The sequence below is a fragment of the Triturus cristatus genome, chromosome 9 (genome assembly GCF_964204655.1).
Source record: "Triturus cristatus chromosome 9, aTriCri1.1, whole genome shotgun sequence".
NCBI classification, from domain to species: domain Eukaryota; kingdom Metazoa; phylum Chordata; class Amphibia; order Caudata; family Salamandridae; genus Triturus; species Triturus cristatus.
The window spans coordinates 1,012,072,126-1,012,084,829 of record NC_140592.1 but is presented as its reverse complement, the minus strand read 5'-3'; the positions used below and the strand labels follow the sequence as shown (position 1 = coordinate 1,012,084,829).

At 47.9% G+C, this 12,704-nt stretch overlaps 1 protein-coding gene across 2 annotated transcripts in view; it reads left to right on the top strand.

Moving 5' to 3' along the window:
* Positions 1–2,981: 2,981 nt before the first annotated feature.
* Positions 2,982–12,704, top strand: part of TMEM63C (transmembrane protein 63C) — a 537,448-nt gene continuing 527,725 nt past the window's right edge. For both annotated transcript variants that reach the window (XM_085626682.1, XM_085626681.1), the window contains exon 1: positions 2,982–3,118. The gene's annotated coding sequence lies outside the window, so the exon portion shown is untranslated. The remainder of the gene's footprint in view (positions 3,119–12,704) is intronic.

Sequence of the window (12,704 nt, the reverse complement as noted above, 5' to 3'; positions counted from 1 at the left end):
CCATGTACCTAGGTCACGTACATCAGGCAGTGACAAGTGAACTGGGACCATTTGTACTAGAATAGACAGGAGTGGTTCCCACCACGGTTGGTCAGATGGGAAGCTGTCATCTTTATTCTCACTGGAAACCCTTACTCCATCACGCCTATTGTAAGCTGAGGATGCATGTTGACGCTGTTAAACCTGCTATTAGTTATTACACACACCTGTGTGCCTTGGCATAGTTTGTCTCGCACCAGGGCCAGTTTGGGACTACTGGCGAATTGTTTGCGCTAGGGCTGAAGCGGGCGCGTCTAGAGCAGGGCAAGATTGATTAGGCCAGGCAGCATGACAAAGGTCTCTTCGGCACTGGCAGAATGGTGCAGGCTGCGAAGTAGAGCAATTGCAGAACATAGATTTGTTAACTTTCGGCTAGGGAATGATTAACAGCAGGAAGGTATTGAACCATGGTGAGCAATTGGTTTTGGGCTCGTGCTCAACAGGAGCAAGGGAATTGCATTCTGTTCCATCAGGGTACGGGGACCGTCTATAGCACCAGATACTGTAAAGCTGCCAATTTTCGCCCTGGGCTGGGGTGTCAACGTCATCCAACTTTGCAGCCAGACTCTGAGCAGGCAAAGGCATACTTGCGAAGGTGCAACGGGCACTCAGCAGTAGAGTTAGATGTGACATCATACCCCCGATATAACGTCAGTGATGAAACATAGGTTGTGGCTACACACGACCAGGCACCCTAGCCAGCTGGGGCGGGGGTGTGCCAGTGCCAAGAGGGTGCGGGTTGCCTGGGTAGGGCTGCTGGCTTGGAAGGAGCACTACTCGGATCGCCACAAGGGCACGTTTTGTTGCATAGAAGGCTGAATTGATACTTTTATGGCATGGTGCCAGTTGCTTTAGTTATGCGCATGTTTCTTGGCAGTGTCAGAAACATTCAGAACGCAATGCTGGTGGTTAGCCTGTTGGCATGCTGTTCAGAGGTATTTTTAGCTCGGGCATGGCCAAGCATGGGGTATAGGCCGGTGGTCTGCCCTGGGATTCGTGTTAACAGGCAGGTGAAGCAGCAGAACTTGGAGGGGCTTGGGTTTGACCTCTGGATACTAGGGCGGAGCCTGGTTGCTCACTTAGTAGCCCGCCCTTGAGTTCGACGAAACAGGTACCTTTATGTGAGTATCGGTACCGGGTAACTTTCCCCACCCTCCAGCACTGGCTGGCAGCTATGCAGGTTGGGGAAGCCGGCCATCCAACGGGGGCTTATGGTCCAGATGATTAAGGGAAACACCGGGGTAACACTTTTTGGGCTACAAATCAGCAGGAGAACAATTGGCTTTCCCAGTATTTAAATAGAGAAGAATTTCACACGTTGTTCTCCTCTGTGGTGACTCTGTCCTGTCTCTCCCTGGTATACTAGCAGAATTTTGGGAGGGTAAGGCTTTACATTTGGTGGTGACTGATGGAATACGATGGGCGTACTCCAACGGAGTGAAAGAGGAAGTAAGGTGGGCTTGTCGACTCTTACCTCCCGCATTGGCACCGCCAGGCAGGAGTGTCTTGTCAAAGGGATTGTTCTTCAGCCATGCAAAGGCAACATTGGATCAACGCCTTGTTTAGGTTTAAGGTCATCTCAGTCAAATCCACTAGGGAGTGAGAAAGGATGGGGGAACCTGTCCTGATTGTGCCCGCTGGCCGCCGGCCCGGTTGGGCTTAGACTTGTTTTGGCTGGACCTGGGAGAAGCCCGGTGTCAGTATGCTGTAGGTATGAAGGCCTATCGGGAGCCATGCGCAGTTGCGCAGAGCAAAGAGGTCTTGGCTTCATCAGGCATGGTCTTATACACGCCAAGTCCACAGGGTGCCTGGGGGGAGATGGGGTGCACCTCTCTAGTTTAGGCATGGACCTTTTCCTACTGGACCTAGGGGAAGCTTGGGCTGCAGCAGGTTGTAAGTAAACAGGTCTACCTTGGTGGGGGGCCCTGGTAGTGACGGGGGCCACTCCCAAGGCTGTGGAGGAGTTACAGGGCGATCCAGGGTCTGCACATACCAAGGGGTACATCATGCAGCAGCACCGCGGGGTGCTAAGCCAGGATACCCAGGGATGTTTTAGCGTGTCCCCTGGAAGAATGACGGCGCCCCGTTAACCGAAAGGCGGTTGTGGGTCTGAGCAACCGGGGGCTGCCATGTATGCTCCGCCCACCCATCACGGGGGGGCGTGTGAAGCAAGTGGACTGGTGGTCCACGGATGGGAGGGGTGGACCCTCCCAATATTTGGTATACACCAGTTGGCGTTGCCATGGTGACTCTAGGCTTATCAGACGGGCAGGCGGCATAGGGCTGGCCTGCCCTGGGATCGCCCGTAAGATAACCCACCTTGTTTGCATAATGGTTATGCTAATAAACCTGCAGCAATATTTCTCCACTTACATTAGTGTCGTGTGTTTTATTTATGTACTTATGTACTTATGTGCTTTGTGATAACTGTTGCCGATATTGGCACTATTAGCACATGTCCTCATGTAGCAAGTTTGAGTTTCTTGACTTCAGTATATATGGGTGTTTCTAGTCCCCCTAGTCTCTGTGCCTAATGCCTGGCCCCCTTTTCCCTCTGTCTTATGATATGGTATATATATGGCTGCTGCTGCTCCTGTGACAACTAGCTGGGGCTGGCCCTGCTTCTGTCTCGCTCTCTAGTGTAAGGTATCCCCCAGTCTCTCTCTATTGCTTGTTTGTAGACTGTCTTATGTTGCTTGTACCCAGGTATCTCTCTGGCTATTGCCACGTCACGGGCGCTAGTCATTTTGCCTTATTGCCTGCTCCCTGGTGACGTGCAGTCTGAAGCTGCCGTCTAGTCCCGGGAGTGTCTCTGCCCCCGTGCCGCGCTCTCTTATGCTTGGTCGAGATCGGGCGCTCCTCGGTCTGGGTTGCTTGCCAGACCGGGCTGCTGATCGGTCCCCTTCCCGGAGAGGGTGGAGCACCCCTTGCTGACGGTGCCTGGGAAAGGGAGGAGGGAGGAGACTGGCGCTTTGCAGACGGCCCCTTGGCAGGTGGGGTCTGCCTCCTCCTCTTCTTCGCTGCTGATGGAAGGAAGGAGGCTGAAGGCGGAGGAGCAGGAGTGTGCAGCCCTGTCCAGGTAGGGGCACAGAATGCCACCACCGTTGTGCAGAGTGGGGGGGCTCAGGAATGGGAAATACACCCGCCAGGGCTGCCTCCTGGGAAAGCACGTGAGGGAATGGAGGCAATGTATTCAGAAGCAGGAGTCTAATAAACCATTATTGTTATTTATCAGAAAATTGCAAAAATGAGAAAGGAACAGTCTAAAGAGTTGAGCATTTAATCACTTTGTCTAAATTTAGGAATTGTCCTACAGATAACCGGACAGGTGGTAAATCACGCCTCCGTGCAGCAGCCTCCTTTGAGGAGATGCGGCCGCTACGGAGTGGCGGAGACCAAGCGCGTGCGTGTGGTGGTACCCTCGGGAAAGCCTCCTCGAGGACTGGCGTACCCCGCTCTGAACCACCGCCCCTCCCACCCCCTTCGACTGAGCTCCCTGTCAGTGTATCATGTGCATGAGGACCACTTCTGGGAACAGGTGCATGTTAACGGTCTGGGGGCGGGGCGGGAGGGAGCCCCCCTGACATCTTCCACTGGTTCAGCCCCAGCTCATGTCTGACTGCAGACAGCAGGCGGCGTGGGGGCATGTTTGGATGCTCCGCCGCCACGATATTTCCAGAGAATGAACGTATGACTCAGTCCGTGTCCGATACCCCGGACACTCTAGCGTGCTTGATGGGGTGAGGGCGCAGAGGGCTCCAGCCTTTGATGGAAACAAATCTCATTCAACAGAAGACACCTCACATCTTCCACATCTTAATAGTAGTACAGGGGCACGAATCAAATTTGCTGGCTTAGCAGTGGGTGGGGTTGTCGGAGGATGGTGAAGAGTGAGGGTAGTTGTCGGGTGAAGTGAGGTTGTGGTTTCGCGCCAGTTGCTTCGGTATATGATGTGCACTTTGGGTCGGAATTGTCTGCAGAGATCCCAGTTTTGAATGCGAACAGGAGCTGCCCCTCGCCCCTCCGCGCAGGGGCGATGCAGACCTGGTTGTTGGTTTAAGACATTAACGCTGCTCTGTAGGAGGGCAGATACAAGTGCTTAAAACTGGACTAGTCGTTAGTGTGTGGAGCGCGCAGTCATTCGCACGAACTGAGCTTGGGAGTGTAATTGTGGTTTTGTCAAGTTTCCCAGGGTGACGTGTTTCTCATTCGGTGTAGGTTTTCTCTTTGCATCCTGGTTCCTGTAGTCTCGTGTATTTATTCAGCTCTACAAGAACTACCGCGACTGGGCGCTTGAAGCCTGAGAGGGAGTGTGCGCGTGTTTGTTTTTTCCTGGCTCCCTTCATTGTTGCTTCCCTTTTCCAGTGTGTCCATTTAATGCACAGTGGCGCACCCTATAGAAAATTCAGATTTCCTCAACGACCTTTACCGCTGGAAGGTCTCTTGGAGTTTACTGGTTGGGGCAACCCAGTGTCTGTGCTTGTTGTGTACTCGTCGGTTGTGTTGAACACTGACGAAGGCACACGGGTTTGCCTTTTTCATGGGAACTGCCAGGCTCTCCGACGGCACTCTCTTTGGGTATGGACTACACTTCACTTCCCCCAGCCCTGTCCGTACCACCTGCAGCAGGTGATAGTGAGTGGACAGACATCCGAGCTTGGGCCAGGAGGGTCTGGTCTCTTAGTCCACGGAGATCCTATGCTTACTGTGCTAGGGGGTCTGACCCATACTTTCCTTGTCACCAGAGCCTTACAAAGAAGATGTTTGGTCACTGCTGTGACGTAGTCGAGTTTTGCCAATCTCTGAGTTCTTGGTGTTGCACACACGCTCTTTCCTGCCCACAGCCTTGAATTTGGTCAACGCCGTTCTATTGAGGAGTTCAGACCGAGGCTGCGCTGCATGCGGATCTCTCTCTGAGAATCGCAAGGAGGCTCCAGCGAGCGTGCGGTGTGACTCATCGGACATAGGGGTGCTTCCCTCTGAACACGTTGCTGTCATTCCGTATGATCTGGCCAGCCTATCACCGAAGCACCGCATAAGGTGCACGCTTGCTACTCTCGCCTGAGAATCTCTGTGGGTTGTCGGACCTCGTGTTGTGTCCAGTCCCTAATCATTCCCCGAGTGAATGACTGCTCCGTTCTTCACCCCTGTGGGATTACTGCTGCGCTTCCCTCAAACATATCACGTCACTCGAGAGGGGAGTTTGTAGGTTTCGGTTCAGGTCCACCGTTTAGTAACCTCTGCCCACCCATAATCAGTTGTGCATCTCATCTTTCGGAATTTTATACGCTATGCTTGCTTTACCTGTTCCCGCTAGAGCTTCCTTAATTTAAATAATATTTTCTTCGTATATGGAGGTGATTTTGACCGTAATGAAGGCGGGGCCGAGTCCAGGCCGAGGGGCATGATCTCAGTGCATCATTTACAAAACAATGCAGCTGGTGCCCAAAGCTCTGCTCCTAAATTGGCGGCCTGTGCAATTAAATGTCAGCACGCCGAATACGAAAGTTATGTGGTCTTTACTTCACCCCAGGCCTCTTTAATCCACCGCCGGACACTCCTGCCCCCTTTACCTCATGCTTGCATGTGCCTGCTTTCTGCCTTTGTGATGATTTTTCCATCTTTCTCTTCCTCCGTTTTTCTGGTGTGTGTGTGTGTATGTGTGTTTTCTCTCTTGATTTGTGTCAGTCTGATGAAGAAAAATAAGTGCTAGTCCCCAAAAATAATGCCGCCCCCCCCTCCCCCCCCCCCCCCCCGCAGCCACTGGCCCAAATTAAGCACTGCTCTACAAGCTAAAAGTAACTACTTAAGAGAACTATTCACGAAGGAGGACACTCCCAGTTAGACAGGTCAAGACTGAGGGCAGCAGAGGGCTCTTCAACCTCCGTCGATATCTACTTGGAAGGGCCTGCCTCCTTGGACAGTACAGCTGTTGTACATCAGACACTTGACATTTTGTATGTAATTCATAATATTTTTGTAAGATCTTTGTTTATGGTATAAGTAATAATTTACAATAGGTGGCTCGAGCAAAAGACACCGCACTTGTCACCACAGTACAGTTAATCGATCATAGACCATACTCCTTAGAGGAACGGGTGCACGGGTTAAGGGTATCCGCCACAATATGCCCTTTGTAGGTAGTACCCTTTTGCAAATAAAAGATGTTACCCAGCTCTATAGAGGAAAAGTCACCAATCCTAAATCTGAATATTCATTTAGTATAACTCAGTTGTCCTTGCTTTAGTGGCACAAAAAAAGTATATGATTATCATTCACTTCTTTATTGTTCATCTTCTTAATAAAATTATTTCTTTGGTTGCACCCATAGCCAACGTGTTTCGTCCCCCCCGAGACTTCTTCAAGGCTGAGTTAGTTCCATATATTGACAATCTGATTCAGTCATCCAATGGTTCAGACAGTGAGTAAATGTGAACCTTTGCAACTGCAGATTTTAGATGTGTGTGGTACGGCTGACTATTTGGAGCTACGTCGGCTGTAGCACAAACATCTAAAATTTATGATTGGCGACCTTTCCTCTGAAATGCTGGGTAACATATCTTTTGGTATCGTATAAGTGTGAGGTTACCCAAAGTACAACTACTGTAGTTTTTTTTTTTGTGATAAGGCACCACCAATTCCCTCCTTAGAGTAGCTGTGTTGTTTCTATGTGAATGCACTGGAGTAGATGATAGAGCAAGCAAAATAAGTGGAGTGGTGTGGCTCACTGGTTAGAGGCAGCAGACCCGGAAGCAGAGGACGACCCGGGTCCAGGGTTCAATTCCCGACGCAGCAGGGTCTTGGACCAGGGCCAGCGGACTCGATAATTCTCGCCTCGGTGCCTACTCTAACCAGGGATCACACTCGGCAACTCTGGGCATTAGCTTGCCTCATCTCCACAACGGCCCCCCACATTCGCCGGGGATGCCTGGTTTCACCTTGGAAATACCCAGGAGGGACCATCTCACAGGGATAGCCAGGACGGGTTCCCCAGCGGTCTACAGCGCCGGGACACTTCCGAGTAGCTGTGCGTTGAATAAATTAAAATAACATAACATAATACAACAGTGCTTTAAGCCAATTGAAAACTATTTGTGACGCTGCACTAATTTTAGGAATTTTGATGACTTAAGACTTTTTCACAGTGCTTAAAATATTGACCTATTTCTCAAATTTGCTGATTTGTTTTTCAGAAAAATAATTTTTTTCCCTGAAAATTATTGATACTCATCAAAAAAATCTGAAATGTTACATGTTCTGAAAATGGATGAATGTCTTCTCATCCATCTCAGAAGAAAGCATCTGACATATTGAGTGACACACACACGTTCCACACGAGCAGTCTATCAGTTGATTCTAAAGTAACTTAACTACAGAGGTCTAATGAACAACTTGTCTGATAATATTCTGTTTTCATGAGAAATCTGAGAAACAACCAAGTATCCTGTTTCTGCAACTGGAAATTCATGCATTATCTGTGGAAAACAAGTGAAATACTGTGTTCAGAATGAATCGGTTTTTACCAAAAAGTGTGGTCAGACCCTCAAAAGAGATGAAGTATACATAATTACTTTTCTTTTGGATCACTTATTATATTTGTTTTATTACTTTTTTTTTGTAGAACGCATAATTAACTGTCAGGGTGTCCTGGTGCTGGTCTTTAATTTTCTTTCTCTCAACCTTTCTATGCCCTTCTTCCATGAAGGTGCATTGACTCCAATTGCACTTTTACTTGTAAAATGTAAGGAAATGGAGAGTAAAACGTTTACAATATCACCTTTTTTCTATAAAAAAAAATGTTTAGAAGTGCACCTTATTAAGTACTATATTCAAAGTAAATTCTAACATCTTAAAAAAAGTGATGATTCATGGTCAATCAGGGTGATTTAGGTCAGAACACTAGACATAACACTGGTGTGTTAAAATCAAGCTTCACCACTTAACCAAAATAATTATCTTAGTTTCCAACACAAACTCACTTCTTAGTTCTGCAGAAAACCGTACTTTTACAGTTCTCGTTATAAAACTATACATTGCAACTTATCTCATGCTATGTTTCGCTTTTGCACTCTATTGTACAGTGCTGGTGATGTAATATTGCCTACATTTAAACAGGAAATAATCAAGTGTGTGCTTGGTCTGACTGAAACATACGAAGTGTTGTTTTTGGTGTGATTATTGCAAATGCTTGATTTTCATTTTGCCTACAACCCCTTTCCAAATTTGTAAAACATTCAAACCAGCAAAAGGAGACCTTGGTGAATAAAAAATATGAGATGGATAATTTAAAACATGTTGGAAACTCCAATGGATTGCACAGTTAAGAACAATTTTGGCAGACTGTCTAGCACAGTGGTTCTTAATCTGTGGTCCGGGTTCCTCGAAGACCGCTCTAGGAGTCCGTGACTACTTAGAGAATTAAATTGTATTAACAGAATAGTAAAGTGTACATCAATAAAGAAGCAAACTGTGAAATTAAAACGTTCTGTAAATGTGAAGGTATTTGGAGGCTAAAAACTAATTTACTATCCACAGATTGATTGGTGGGATCAGGGCAAATGCAGAAAACAGAATATAGTACGGATGATGAGAGGCCTCAACGGAGTTTAGAAAAGCTCCAAAACTTCCCATTAACATTTTGATTTTTTTCTTATTTGTTAGTGAATTAAATAAAATATTTTATAATTTGTGTATTTGATTAAATATTGATTTGTGTAATGTTTTGCGGTTCAACTCATCAAAAATGCTTAAACCAGGTGCCCCCTCTTCCAACAATGACTTCGTAGGGATCCTCAGCTTCTAATTATGAATCAGAGGGGGTCCCCGATGTTCCAGTGATGATTAGGTGTGGGTCCACAGAAGTCAAAAGGTTAAGAACATTCATCTAGCATATGCAAAAGAAGAAAATGCAGCATGCCGTCATCTAAACGTGGTGACTATATGCTTGCAATCAAAATGTTAAATAACAAATATTGCTTATTTTAATAAAAAATACAGTTGCCTCCTAACTGGCAGGTGTACTTATCGGATATATAGACACCCTTTTTAGTTTTAATGCACATCACAAGGAGATATGATTCTTATTAGCGTGAAGAAACTGTACTATTGGATTTGAATTAGTTTAATCCAAGGACACAATTTAATCATGCAAGGGTGACTAAAAACAAAAAAAAGGAGAAGTAATGGAAAGAACAAAAACATTGGCTAAGTATTGGTGCCCCAACTCTTGCAATACAGTTCACTTCTTTTTAGATGGATTTGCATGCAATGGAAACAAATGATGTCATTCACTGAGCAAGAGAGCCAATGGCTACATTGGCTGAGCTACTGCTCCGTGCTGAATGCTTTGGTGGGTGGAAACAAAATGAGAATTGAGTATACTAATGGATGAAGAGGACTGATGGAAAGCGTGTCTGTCTGTAGGTGTATGTAAATATTCTCCAGTTCTAGTTCACTGAGCAAACTAACTGGCGCCCCTGCCATGGACTGTTTGACCTCACACATTACATCACTGGTGATAGCATCCAACCTACTGCTTCTCCCGGTACTAAACTCTAAACAGCTGGATTATTCAAAAAGTAGGTATTATAGGGCACACAAACATGTATATCATTGATTGGCTATATGTCTGTGTAAAACATAGAAATAGAAACAGTGTAGTACTGGAGACTAGTCTGATTTAGTATAATAAGTTATGTGGTGCATACTTTAGTTAACCGTGACGTTTTAACTGCAAGCAGCACAAGGTAGAAACTGAGCGCAACTAGTGTGAGTTACTCGTGTGCTTTTCAAATGGGTTGTGGCTCTTATCAAAGGCCTGTTCCCAAAACATATGTAAAAAAACTAAAGCTAAGCAATTCACCTGTGGATTTATGTGCACATACTGACATAAAAGAGTTGTCATGTGCTAGCAACTATTTCTATAGAAAGAGATTTATAAAGTGGAGATATTTAGTTCCAAAAGTTTTGATCCATACATTATTGTATAATATATGGATGACTCACAGATAATAAAGTCGCAGTATGATTGTATGGCTTGTTAAAATGGTGTATGCCATTCTGCTCTTTTCCGCAGTGCGCGCAGGGTACTTTTATATACTATAGAGAGTTGCCCATAGGGCTGTGTGCAGCGGGAGGCCTTTGGCAAGGCCGTCCAGCCAACCCCTACCCCCTCACGCTGCACATGGCCTTTGGCAGGCCCACATGAGTGCGAGACCTCCTGCATCAAGTCATGTCAGATCTTTTTAATCCCCCAGCCATGTTCTGGGGGCATGTTCCTTGCTTGCATCTTGCATTAGGGCTCATATCACTCTTGAAGTGCCGCTTGTCAGTGTTAGGCTTATGGATAGGATTAGAGTCTTGAGTCTGGTTCAGATATAGGGCAAAGGTTAAAGTATGGGTCAAGAATGAAAAGCCCTTCCATGGCGAATAATGTATTTGACTAACCTCCCAACGTGAGCACAATAATATCATAGATCTCTGGAATTAGAGCAGGACCCCATACCTGCCATTTGCCATTGGCTGGTCTATATCTCAGATTGGCAAGGATGACACGCTCGTCCTAGGGTCTGTCTTCTGCAAGAATTTCTCCTCCCTATTTTAACAAGCATTTGCAATGCAATAGGTCTCGCATTTATAAGAGTTTGAGCTATTGGCATTGTAAAATTACAATGCCTTTTATTTATGTTTTGGTTTTAAAACAAATAAAAGGCATTGTCAGTTGCAATGTCAGTAGCATAAACTCGCATAAAAGCAGTGTGTGGAGTGCAGCAGTGCAGCAGTGTGCAGCGTGCAGCAGTGTGCGGCGTGCAGCAGTGTGCGGCGTGCAGCACTGTCCGGCATGCAGCACTGTGCGGCGTGCAGCACTGTGCGGCGTGCAGCAGCGTGCGGCGTGCAGCAGTGTCGTGCAGCATGCAGCAGTGAGTAATGCCGCAGTGTGCAGCAGTGTGCGGCGTGCAGTAGTGTGCGGCGTGCAGCAGTGTGCGGCGTGCAACGGCATGCAGCAGTCTGCGGCGTGCAGCAGTCTGCGGCGTGCAGCAGTGTGCGGCGTGCAGCAGTGTGCGGCGTGCAGCAGTGTGCAGCAGTCTGTGGCGTGCAGCAGTCTGTGGCGTGCAGCAATGTGCAGCAGTGTGTGGCGTGCAGCAGTGTGTGCCGTGCAGCGGTGTGCGGCATGCGCCGTGCAGCAGCGTGAGGCGTGCAGCAGCGTGAGGCGTGCAGCAGCGTGAGGCATGCAGCAGCGCGTGGCATGCAGCAGCGTGAGGCATGCAGCAGTGTGTAATGCAGCAGTGTGTAATGCAGCAGTGTGTAATGCAGCAGTGTGTAATGCAGCAGTGTGTGGTGTGCGGTAGTGTGCTGTGTGCAGCAGTGTGCGGCGTGCAGCAGTGTGCGGCGTGCAGCAGTGTGCGGCATGCAGCAGTGTGCGGCGTGCAGCAGTGCAGCAGTGTGCGGCGTGCAGCAGTGTGCGGCGTGCAGCAGTGTGTAATGCAGCAGTGTGTAATGCAGCAGTGTGTGGCGTGCGGTAGAGTGCGGCGTGCGGTAGAGTGCGGCGTGCGGTAGAGTGCGGCATGCAGCAGTGTGCGGCATGCAGCAGTGTGCGGCGTGCAGCAGTGTGCGGCGTGCAGCAGTGTGCGGCGTGCAGCAGTGTGCGGCATGCAGCAGTGTGCGGCATGCAGCAGTGTGTAGCGTGGTTTGTAAACAACAAGAAAAGCGGACATCAAAGGAAGGGTGGGAGGGAACGAGCATATGGGATGTGAGTTATAACGAAAGTTAATTGTTGTAAGAGGGGATGCAGGAAGTGAGGCAGAGCGCTCGCTGGCGAAAGCAGTCTGCTGCTTTCAAGTCCGATGCCAGATGCCAGCTTCGCGCTTGAATGCCTCACATGCACTGGACATAAATCGCATTCCTAAGGTCTTGTGCCCCTTACTAAATCTCTCTGAATGCGTGATGTGGCGCACGCGCAGGAAGTAGCTGGTGGCAAATGGAATGCGCGTGGTTGTGCGCGTAACCGCCACCTGATCCGCCTGGGAAGCCTTTTGGAGCATTTTCTGAAGCCCCTACTTAAGTCTCGCTGTGCGATCGCTTACGCGATAGCCAGGCGAGACCTAATGAGGTGGTGAAAAGTTTCCTGGCACCGGTGGTGACAACCTCCAGATAGCGCTCTTGGAGTGGTTGGTGAAGGATTCATTTTTTGGGTACTGTCCAGTGCATGCTGGGGCCTGCTGTAGAGATGAGGAACCAAAAGGCGATTCAACAGTAGACCGGGACCGCGGTCTGATAGTGGTGCTCTGTGAAGGAGTGGGCCATGAGAACGAGCCGGGGCTGAAGTCACCAGAGGCTGGTGAACTTGAGATATTTGATTCATGGACCAACGATGATGTGAAACCTTATGGTTTCTGCCAATAAAAATATTTTGGAAAAGTAAGTCTATGGAGGAAAAATGTTATAAAATTGTATTAAAATGAAGCTATCCTGCTAAAACTCTAAACATGCAGCCGGTATTAGTCAAATGCACTGAAGTCTTTCAGCCCTATCAAATGTTCCTGTTGCAGGTTAGTGTCTGAAAGGGCAAAGAAGATACACTGAAGCAAAACATGAGGCAATGTATTGCTATGAATTATAACAATGAGCATAATGCAATGAAATGGGACTGCAAAGCTATCAAGTAG